Raw genomic sequence first — 11,500 nt, 5'->3', positions numbered from 1 at the left:
TCATCTTCTCCCTCGTCGCTGGAGTCGATCACCTCGGCCGAGTCTTCACCGTCCTCCAGGTTCAGCCCGAACCATTCTGGTGGCGCCTCGGCACCGTTCTCGGCCAGCTCCGGGATGAAGACGCGGGCGTCGGTGTACTCGGCGATTGCTGCCGCCTGCCTGACAAGCTCACCCTCCACTACCGCCAACTCCTCCTGGGCTTCCTGGCGAAACATGGTCAACTGGGCTAGATTTAGCCCAAAGTACCATGCCTTGACGAACTCCAGGGCCCGGCATGCTCCGGCCCGAGCCGATGAGCCCTTCCACGCCTCAAGGCGGCCGGCCGCCACCTCCAGCCAGTCGGCAGTCCAGTTGGGGGTGCGCGGAGTCAGCATGTCGGGCCATAGGGCGGCGATTGCCTGGGCGCCGACATGCTGAAGGCGGCGCAGCATCCGATGAGTCGGTCGAAGACGAGCCTGGATGCTGAGAAAAGCTACTCGCGGAGAGTGCGAGGGGCATTGGCGGTGATCTCCTCACCTTCTGCCCTCCGTCCCTCGCGGTCGGCCTCAATAGCCTGGCTGGCAGCACCAGAGTGACCCGGGAAGAAGTCTGCTCGGGCAAAAAAGCAAAGAGTCAGATCAGAAACAAGAAGTCGACTCGATCAGAAGCTGGCGATTTGAAGAAAGAATAAAGAAGGCAGCTTACCGTCGACCATGTCTTCGATCTCGCCAAAGCCGGCTGTCAGCATCGCCTCCTTGTCGGTCTAGGCGGAGCGCTGGATCTCGAACTCAGCAAGGAGACCCGCTTCCTTGTCCTCCGCCTTCTTCTGAGCCTTCTTGAGAAGCTCTGCCTGCTCCACCAATTGCGCGGCCATTCGGTCGCGCTCTTCGGCCAGCTTGCTGCAGTCCACCTCCTTGGCATGCAGTGCGATGTTGGCTTCGCCCAGCTGCCGTTGAAGGGTAGCGTTGGCCTCTGCAAAAGTAGAAAAAGAAAGAGATATCAGCAATCAACAGAGAAAGAGAACAGTCGCTAGGAAGATCCGGCCTGACTGCTCAGCAGTCGGCCCGAATCTCGGGGACTACAGCCCGCGGGTGCGCCAGCGCGCCCCCGTAGAGAAAGAAAAAGACTTACTCCGGCTCTCCGACAAGTCGGCGGCCCGTTGATCCAACTCCTGGACTTTGGAGTTGAAGGTGGCTACACGAAGGTTATAATAATCCTACAGCAAAGATAACAGACAAGCGTCAGTACTCGGAGCTTGCCAATTAAAGTTCCGGGCCGCCTGCTCAGCAGCCGGCCCGAAACTTGGGGACTACACCCAGTGGGTGCGCCAACGCGTCCCCACGAAGCAGTATAAAAATTAAAAATAAAAAGAAGCAAGAAGCTTACCCGTATGGCTTCTCGAGACTCTAGGAACGCGTTGTTGCAGTGCTTGTTGGAAATATGCCCTAGAGGCAATAATAAATTAGTTATTATTATATTTCCTTGTTCATGATAATCGTTTATTATCCATGCTATAATTGTATTGATAGGAAACTCAGATACATGTGTGGATACATAGACAACACCATGTCCCTAGTAAGCCTCTAGTTGACTAGCTCGTTGATCAATAGATGGTTACGGTTTCCTGACCATGGACATTGGATGTCGTTGATAACGGGATCACATCATTAGGAGAATGATGTGATGGACAAGACCCAATCCTAAGCATAGCACTAGATCGTGTAGTTCGTATGCTAAAGCTTTTCTAATGTCAAGTATCATTTCCTTAGACCATGAGATTGTGAAACTCCCGGATACCGTAGGAATGCTTTGGGTGTGCCAAACGTCACAACGTAACTGGGTGGCTATAAAGGTACACTACAGGTATCTCCGAAAGTGTCTGTTGGGTTGGCACGAATCGAGACTGGGATTTGTCACTCCGTGTAAACGGAGAGGTATCTCTGGGCCCACTCGGTAGGACATCATCCTAATGTGCACAATGTGATCAAGGAGTTGATCACGGGATGATGTGTTACGGAACGAGTAAAGAGACTTGCCGGTAACGAGGTTGAACAAGGTATCGGGATACCGACGATCGAATCTCGGGCAAGTATCGTACCGCTAGACAAAGGGAATTGTATACGGGATTGATTAAGTCCTTGACATCGTGGTTCATCCGATGAGATCATCGTGGAACATGTGGGAGCCAACATGGGTATCCAGATCCCGCTGTTGGTTATTGACCGGAGAGTCATCTCGGTCATGTCTGCATGTCTCCCGAACCCGTAGGGTCTACACACTTAAGGTTCGGTGACGCTAGGGTTATAGAGATATTAGTATGCGGTAACCCGAAAGTTGTTCGGAGTCCCGGATGAGATCCCGGACGTCACGAGGAGTTCCGGAATGGTCCGGAGGTAAAGAATTATATATAGGAAGTGCTATTTCGGCCATCGGGACAAGTTTCGGGGTCACCGGTATTGTACCGGGACCACCGGAAGGGTCCCGGGGGTCCACCGGGTGGGGCCACCTGCCCCGGGGGGCCACATGGGCTGTAGGGGGTGCGCCTTGGCCCATATGGGCCAAGGGCACCAGCCCCAAGAGGCCCATGCGCCAAGAGAAGAGGGGAAAGGAAGAGTCCTAAAGGGGGAAGGCACCTCCGAGGTGCCTTGGGGAGGATGGACTCCCCCCCCCTTGGCCGCACCCTTCCTTTGAGGAAGGGGCAAGGCTGCGCCCTCCCCCTCTCCCTTGGCCCTATATATAGTGGGGGAAAGGGAGGGCAATCTAACCTAAGGCCTGGCGCCTCCCTCTCCCTCCCGTGACACATCTCCCTCCTCCCGCAGCGCTTAGCGAAGCCCTGTTGGAATCCCGCTACTTCCACCACCACGCCGTCGTGCTGTTGGATCTCCATCAACCTCTCCTCCCCCCTTGCTGGATCAAGAAGGAGGAGACGTCGCTGCTCCGTACGTGTGTTGAACGCGGAGGTGCCGTCCGTTCGGCGCTAGGATCATCGGTGATTTGGATCACGACGAGTACGACTCCATCAACCCCGTTCTCTTGAACGCTTCCGCGCGCGATCTACAAGGGTATGTAGATCCACTCCTCCCTCGTTGCTAGATGAATCCATAGATTGATCTTGGTGATACGTAGAAAATTTTGAATTATTGCTACGTTACCCAATAGTGCTTGAGTTCGTCGGCTTCTGCACGGAGCTTGGCTTGGACATCCAGGATTGCCTTGTTCAAGGGGCCTGTCCCGCCTCCCCGCACCTAGTCAACGGGCACGGCGCTGGTCGCCTCCGCATCCAGGATCGACGAGCTCGCAGTGCCGACTTCCTGAGGCCACGGTGCCAAGACCGCCTTCACAAATCGGTGGCACAAGGGTGTGCGGACCTCGGGAGTTCGACCTGTCATCTGCCCACCTCCGGCTGGTGGTGCCGGCGCGTCGGCCGGCTGTTTGTCTCGCGCCTCCTCAGAAGGAGGTGGTGGAGGCATGTTTATGTCTGGCATGACGACGTCGCCACCGTCCCTCTCCATGATCGGGTGCTCGTCGCCAGCTTCCTCAGTCGGCACCACGAGCTCTGGTGATGGCAGCGCGGAGTTCAGGGGGGTGACGAATATCGCCGACTCATGGCGCGCGGCTTCCTTAGCCTGCTTCGTCAACGCAGCAGCGGCCTCGGCCTCTGCCAGCTTCTTCAAAGCGGCGGCCTCCGCCTTGTCTGCCTCCGCCTTCTCCAGGCGGGCGGCTTCCTGCTCCTCACGCGCCTCCCGCGCGTTTCGCTCCGTCGCCTCCCGGAGGTCGGCGGCCGGATCGATTCGCCCGGTGGTAGTGGAGGTCTCCACCGACCCCATGATGGAGGCGGCGGCCGACTTCTAGAGGGAGAGGGAAGCCCTAGAATCAAGGAAATAAAACAAAGGAAGTTCAGAAAGAGCCAACGAGAAAGAAAGCATAAGGGAAATAAACTTACGCCGACACCATAGGGGGTGCCTTTGGGAGCTTTTGGTACTTGACCGCCTTTGCCGCGGCCTCCTTCCGCCTGATCGCGGCGGTGGGATTCTTGGGTTTCTTCGGCGCGCTGCCGAACAAGGCAGCTCCTTGCTTACGCTTGCGCGTGCCGCCTCAGGCTGCCGGCTCGTCGGAGGGGCCCACGTCCGCCTTGCCAGCACCCCGCGCGGTGCGTGGCTCTTCTTCGTCCTCATCATCATCGGGCCAGGTCTCGATGCCGGCTTCTTTAGATCCGCCTGCTTCGTAGACGCCGCCTGTCGCGGTGCCCTCCAAGGCGGCCTCCCCCAAGTCAGGGTCGTCCACGTCGCTCACCGCCCTGTCCGGCTGGTAGTCGCCGCCCACCCCTATGACGGCGGCCGTCGCGTCTGACATGTAGATCTGTTTCAGATGATGAGAGGCCGGCTGATCAAGACTAAGATCAAGACTAAGGCGAGTATCGAAGAGAGAGAATCGGAAAACTTACCACAGGCGGCGGATCAGTGCGAGAATACGACCGCTGGACAAAACTCCAAGACCCCTCCAGCTTGAGGCCGCAGATCTCGTTCACCAGGTTTGCGACTTCAGCAGCTGGCATCTCCTTGGCGTTCAGCCGGCACGGGTCGTGGTGCCCGCTCATCCGGCTGATCAAGTGTGGCCGGCTCTGGAGCGGAAGAACTCGGCGCTCGACGAAGGCAACCAGCAGGTCGGTGGTATGTATGGCAAATCTTGGCAAAAATGTGTGGCGAAGTATGGCAATGGAAGGCCTAGACCCAAACAGGATAAGTACGTACTACGTACTAGGAGTACTAGTGTTAAAAAAGAAAGGCGGGGTTGTCCTGCGCGAGATTAATTGATACAACTCCTCGTTTCACGTGTCAATTAATGCGTATTTTATCTCCAAAGCCCAATGAGCTAACCATCTCACTCCTCATTGCTTGATTAATGCAGCGCCATGCAAACCAACCTTCTCACTTGCGCATGCATGCAGGGGATATTAATGTCCTTGGTTGCTAGTATGAGGCAAACCCCAATAATTTTGCCTCGATTAGTGTTAGTGGCCTTTTGCAAATTGTAATTTTGATATACTGGCCTTGTGTACAAAAAATGGACGTAGTAACTATATTTGACTTCCTTCCCCATTGCGGTGATGTCGACGATATCTCGAACGTTGTGGTTTGGCGAAGTGCGTTCGACGGAGAACACCATTGAGGGAGACCACGGTAAGTCGTTCGCAAGTGCCGCCTGCAAGCCGAGACAACCTCCTTATTTGCATCCAGGAAGTCCGTTGAACCAAAGGACGCGTAAATGTACTAGTACTACTCGTACACAATAGCGTCGTCCGTCCAGCTTAGTGCGGTGAGATGGTTTCTTGAAGAAGACGATGGAGAAGAGGAGTCAGCGAAGAGTGAAATGATGGTTTCTTCGTCCGTGCTTTGTGATTTGATGACTCACTGCTTTGTGATTTGTGATAGAAGGGATAGGGGAGTATACTCTGTGCTCTATACTGTACATGTGTCCAAGCACGGGAGAAAGAGGAGAGAAGTTGCATTTTTCTATTCCTTCAATATTAGGGAGCTTCGGTTCCATCCTTTTGGCTTTGGCAACACCGTCCACAATGGTTCCCACGATGCCAAAAGCTATTTTCACATTTGGCTACACATTGTGGATGCCCTTAACCGTACCACTTGATTTTGCTCTTGTGTGCTATCTATACAAATCTCAATTATATTGATCTAAAAAATTATAGAATCAAGATTAGTAAAAACAGGTGATTTTGCTGCGCGGATGGCGGGGGAGGTTTCTTACTTTTAGAGGACATTGTCCTGGTGGTTTGCTAACATGCGGTCCCACGTGTCAGTGCTTTACCAAGTCGATCCATGTCCCACATGAGGCAGAACAACGACAGAAGTAACACGTGGTTAACTTGAAGAAGATGAGGGAGAAGCGGATTCAGCAACGAGTGAAAATGATGGTTGCTTCGTCCCTCCAACTTCTTTTTTAGCATTATTACTTCGTCCCTCCAACTTAACTGCGGAAAAGGTGCAACTTTGTGATTTGACGCCTCATTGCTCATTACTACGCCGACGCCATGACTGGGTGCTTCACCCTGGCTGCTCTGCACTGTATTCCGGTATGGCATGTGGGCCCGGTAGTTTGATGTCCCACATGTCGGCGAAAGGGACTAGAAGATTTATGAAAGCGAGCGCTCCACTCTTACGATGGAGGAGTACACGACATGATGACCCAGTGAACTGTCACTTGTACTGTATAGTACTATAGTTTTGCTGTTTCGCACGATCCATCGATACAAACCCGATTAAACAGGAAAGGGCGAGATTTTTCTCGCACGGTATATGATACTGGCCATACATTTCAAAGGCAATTTTAATATATGCAAACTGAATAATTAAGTAACAATATGATATCTAGTAAAACTAAAAACACATATGATTTATTGTGTTAGAGTGTAGTAGTAGTGTTGTATTGCATAGTTTTTAGATGTAACATGCGAGAACGTGTAGAGCTGTAGTTTTGGAGGGCCTACAGAGAGGAAAGCGTAATACATTGACCGAACTTCAGAATAAGCTGATTACGGTCACTATATACGTTTTGCGGTGATTATACGGTCACTTGCTCACGGTTCAGCATCGGATTGCACTCTGTTGACCGGCCAAATAGTCTGCGTGGCACCATGTTGACTAGTTAAATTGACCATGTTCCTTGTGGGTCCCACCTGTCAGTTCGCATTAGGCAAAGGTCAGATAAACACAAATTTACGCAGGCGCGACAAGACTCACCCGTGGGAATCACCTGGTTGTGTATGTGTCTGTCAGGGCCTGATGTGTGCGCATGCACGTGTAGGTTGACCACTTGAGCGTGAGAGTGTGTGTTGGTCGTGTGCTGTACTGGTGTGTGCATGCATGCGTGCGTGTGTGCGTGTGAGTGTTGGTCGTGTGGTGTACTGGTGTGTGCTTGCATGCGTGCGTGTGTGCGTGTGAGTGTTGCGTACCTGCGTGGCTGCGTGTGTCCATGTGAGTGTTGCGTGCGTGCGTGGGTGCATGTGTTCGTGTGAGTGTTGCGTGCATGCAGTTCGTGTGCATGCGTGCGTGTGTGTATAATCACCACACCAGCTCCTGTGTGTTAAAACAGACGGCTCAGCATGCCAATACAAGGCCACCTTGTCCCTGTGCCCGCGGTCATGACTTCGAACCACCGTCCAATACTTTTTTGTCATTTATTTTCATTCTTACTAGCAAGATGCCCGTGCGTTGCACGTAACATCAAGATGCATCTGTATGACTAGTTTATCTTGTGAGAGAAAAGGATGAACGAGGAAGGCCTTATTTGCAAATGTGGAGAGGTGTGTGGGTACCTTTTTGCAAAATTGTTATAGTTTCTTTCCTATCCATCTAATATAAATCGGACGGCCTATATTGCAGGATCGCAGGCACACCATCATCACCAACTCTATTTTTTATGAGAGTGTATTTTATATTTTATAAGAGTGTAGATGTAGAGTAGATACAAGCCGACAGGTGGGCCCGATGGTAGTAAGATAATATGATGCAACACTAGAGGTGCCACGTGGAGCGTTTAACTGGTCAGCTAGTCGTGTCTTGAGCAAATACAGAGTAGTACGGTGAGCCCGTGATTATATAATAACCACTAAACGTAAATGGTGACCATATTGAGTGGATTCTGAAGTCCAATGTACGTATCGTGCTTTCGCTTCAAATACAATGATCTTCACTGTATATATCGTGAGAGAAAAATGAAACACGCGTGAATGTGCTGGGGGCTTATTTTTAGAGGACCTAGAGATAGTTTATGTTCGTACGTGAAAGGGGCGTAGAGGGGGGTATGCGATGGAGATAGAGATGCTCTTCGTTTCTCTTTATTATGACTTAACTTTATAATCTCTTCTTATAATAATAATAATAATAATAATAATAATAATAAAGCACGGATTAAGTTTTCAGGTTCACCGTCATGTCGTTTTTGCATTAAACACCCTAATGTTTTGGGTAATTAACGCGCGCTCCAGATTTAAGTAAGTAATAAAACGATTCGCTCCTTCACAGGACCCGAACGGACGAACGCAAACCCCGGTCTCCGCCTGCCCCAATCCCCACTCCAGGCCGTCATCCCCAACCCACCATGAGGACAAGGATGCCGAGCTCAGGCGGCGGCGCTGGTCCGGGCCTCCGAGGGATCAGACCATCCTCCGTCGACCTCTGCTTCCTCTTCCTCAAGACCTTGGCCGCCTGGTGCAGGGGAGACCGCAGCTCCGCGCTCGTAGGCCTGCCCAATCCTCCTCTTGCTCCTCGCGATGCTCTTCCCTTCCCCCGTCCAGCCCCCGCCAGTGCCGCCTCGCTGTCCCCGCTCGCGGCCATCTCCAACGCCTCCTCCCACGCCAACGCCCACCCCGGATGCCACCTTCTTTGACGCGACGTCATCGACGTCGTCGCTAACAAGTACGGCTGGGACCCCGACACGGAGGTCCGGGTCTGGCCGCTCAACACCGAGGGCGCGCTCATCGGCGCCGTTCAGCGGTACGAGTTCCGCGCCGGTGCGGGGGGCGCCGCGGTCGCGCTGGCACGGGCCTCTGACGGGGCCGTCAACTGGAGCCGCCCCGAGGCCCCCGCGGTGGAGGAGGTGGTCTGGCCCGACGGGGTCGACTTCGTCGCCGGCGACGGTGCCCTGGCGTTCGGCACCGGCGTCAGGGACATGGACATAGTAGGCCCGTTCGAGCTGGTGGTCTCCGATGGCGCTGGCGGGGGCCTCGCAGAGCTCTAGCTGCCGTCGGTGAGTGTTGTTTGACTTTTAGCTTTGCTGTTGCTTCAGATTTTTGCTTCTGGTTCCTTGCTTGCGATGTAGTTGAAGTTGTGTCACCTTCAAGATGAAGCAGTTACTACAATTGGTGAATGGTCTAGCTGGTGCTTACCCCTTTTTTGTTTGTGACTTTGAATTGATTGAGGTTGTTGTAAGTACAGATATATCTGGTTTAATATTTGTTTTGTGTGTATTGTGTCGATTGGAACAATTTTCTCCTAGATTTGCAGGTAAATTTGTAAGGATATGCAACAAAATTGAATATCAACACCTTCAATTTGGTTCCACTTGTCGCTCTGACCCTGATTGCACAGTGCCACCTAAGTACGACTGAACTGTTGAATGGTAATATGGAAGAGGATACAAGTATCGAGTGTGTGACATGCTATGTGCATTTAAATTTGCTTTGTTAAGTACATTAGCACACATATGGGAATGCCTTTACTAGGGGTGTCAAATCAATGCCCAATATGTGAGATACCAGAACATTGGACTCTTCTTTTCAATGGCTTCTACTTAAATGTAGCTTTGTGGATGTTTGATTTTGAATTTAGCTTAACTCTAAAATATCAAAGACAGGACACAACATTTTATTTTGGCATGCCTGGGCAAGGGCTTGTTTTGGGTGGAAAAGGAATGAACACAAATACGATAATCAAATATATTCAGTTTTTGCCTACATAGTTAATTATAATGTATAGCAGTGATGTCTGTATATCTTTGATTGTCGTGTGTTGGATATCTTTGGTTGCTGTGTGTTAGTTATGTCTATAACAGTCACAAAATAAAAAAGTCACTCCTCTCCCGAGGTACCACCCCCGCCTCGCCCAGATCTGCCGAGTGGGTAGGAACAGCTGGTCATCCTATACACAACATGTGTTGTTTAATTTTGATTGGGTTTTCTTCTATTCTGTTTGTGTAGTAGATGCATGTTGGAGACTGATGCCCAGTCCTTTGATACTCCAGTTCTGATTATTAATATCCCTTTTAAACATTTTTAGGTGTCCTGTCTCCGGCGTTCTTGAGCACCACTGGGTCGAGGAAGGAGAAGCCATCCTATGGACTAGAACAGTTTGTGTGAGATTTTATTTTCTGGTGGGTTTATTAGCTGGCTTGGAAATGCTCCCCATCAACACAAAGATTGTCAGCCTTTACCCAATTGCAAGATCTTCAGAATAAAAAAGGGGAGACTGAGACCGGTAGAAAAGAGATTCTTCAGTACACAATATATGCATCTGTTGATTTTGCAATTTCCAGGTTAGATTATCTGAAATATTCAAGGATCTCTTGGACATTTTTTGGGCATTGTTGATCCATGAATCAGCTGTTTTCGAATTCGGAAACAGTTGAATTCCTGGCAAACCATTTCACCACACATGTTCAGTTTGTCATTTTGAGTCCATGCCCCCTGCTTACACAGCGGCGAGGCCAACCAGGGCGTACAGGGGCGGAGTCAGCAGCTTGGTAGTGCGTCCATTTATGCGTGGCGGCCTGCGGATTTGGGTGCATGACAGCCGGCCAACATGCTGTGTGGGCGTGATGTTATCGGCATGTTGTACACGAGTGTTGGCTGCCAGAGGCGCGCGTGGCTGACCGATATGTGTGTGGTGCGTGAGGATAGCTTTATTCATATTCTTCCAATTTCGAGAGAGGAAGAGAACTCAGTAGTACTGCCAATATTGGCACGCAATGTTCGTTTTTCAGATTCACCATGATTGGTAATGTTGTTTAGTACTTTAACTTTGTCATGGTTCAATAAATAGGCAGTTAATTTTTGTTGTTCGAAAGGAAAAGCAGTGCTACAATAGCACGGTTGATTTTGGTTGCTAGAAGGAAAAGCAGTGCTACAAATTTTAGAAGTAGGATGTTGTTTTTCACAGTTCGGTCAAGTATTGCTTATTTGCGTTGTACGATCACAACTCTAAGCTTAATCTTCTTTTAGTTGTGTAGCATTGTAGACCTGGGTCCTTTATTCCTAGCAGATCAACACATTTGGTCAGATTTAGCTTATTTGATAATGTGCAAACAATAAATGGTGTGAATATATGCGGAGTTCGATGGAAAACATTGAAGTGTATGATGCTCCAGGCTCGACGACAAGTGTTGTCGTCATGAGGCCAGACGACTTGTTGTGCCAATCCGGTGAGAGCATCCAATAGCGGAAAGTCATCTGAAGAATCATGTCCAGTGAGTAGTCCAGCTCCAGCAACAAGACCACATCTGGTTTCCACGAACAAGCTGGACCAGCGGCATTGTACTCGGGTAAGCACGTGAAAATTCTTCCAATCCAGACATTTTATACTGATAGCTAACATCAGCTTACTGTGGTTTATATGGTCCATGTAAAGCTGGCATCGCGCGGCTACACTTCCAGCAATTTTACTTGCTAACAAAAATCAAGTAAAACTAAAAGAATAGTTCTTTATCTTGCTGAAATAGGTTTGGATGCACAATGTGGTATATATATGTTAAGTTTGGCCGTATGCAATAATGCAATGCTTATGGTTGATAGTGCTACAGATTTGCTTAGTGGGAAGGAATAACTGGTCAGCCATTCGTAACTTCTATTTCTATTACAGCAGAACTGTTTTTTACATGGAGCTGACCGTTTTCTTCTTTTTCATCAGTAGTACTATTTCTTCTTTTTCTTCATTAGTTAAGGGCATATTTCTGAGGGGAGCATACGTATTACCTTGATTGAGTTGAGTTTTGTGTTCTACGTTACTGT

General features: G+C 50.3%; 1 long non-coding RNA gene across 4 annotated transcripts; it reads left to right on the top strand.

Moving 5' to 3' along the window:
* The first annotated feature begins 8,029 nt into the window (after window positions 1-8,029).
* Window positions 8,030-11,197, top strand: LOC125544203. 4 transcript variants are annotated; one of them, XR_007299324.1, is made up of 4 exons: window positions 8,030-8,745; window positions 9,774-10,379; window positions 10,861-11,034; window positions 11,121-11,197. It is a non-coding gene; the product is annotated as an uncharacterized LOC125544203 (long non-coding RNA). The 4 variants fall into 4 exon arrangements; XR_007299323.1 differs by having other exon boundaries at window positions 10,861-11,197; XR_007299322.1 differs by lacking the exons at window positions 10,861-11,034; window positions 11,121-11,197 and having other exon boundaries at window positions 9,774-10,029; window positions 10,193-10,547.
* The last annotated feature ends 303 nt before the right edge of the window (window positions 11,198-11,500 follow it).

Source organism: Triticum urartu, chromosome 3 (assembly GCF_003073215.2).
Source record: "Triticum urartu cultivar G1812 chromosome 3, Tu2.1, whole genome shotgun sequence".
Taxonomy (NCBI): Eukaryota; Viridiplantae; Streptophyta; class Magnoliopsida; order Poales; family Poaceae; genus Triticum; species Triticum urartu.
This window is presented reverse-complemented; position numbering and strand designations above follow the sequence as displayed.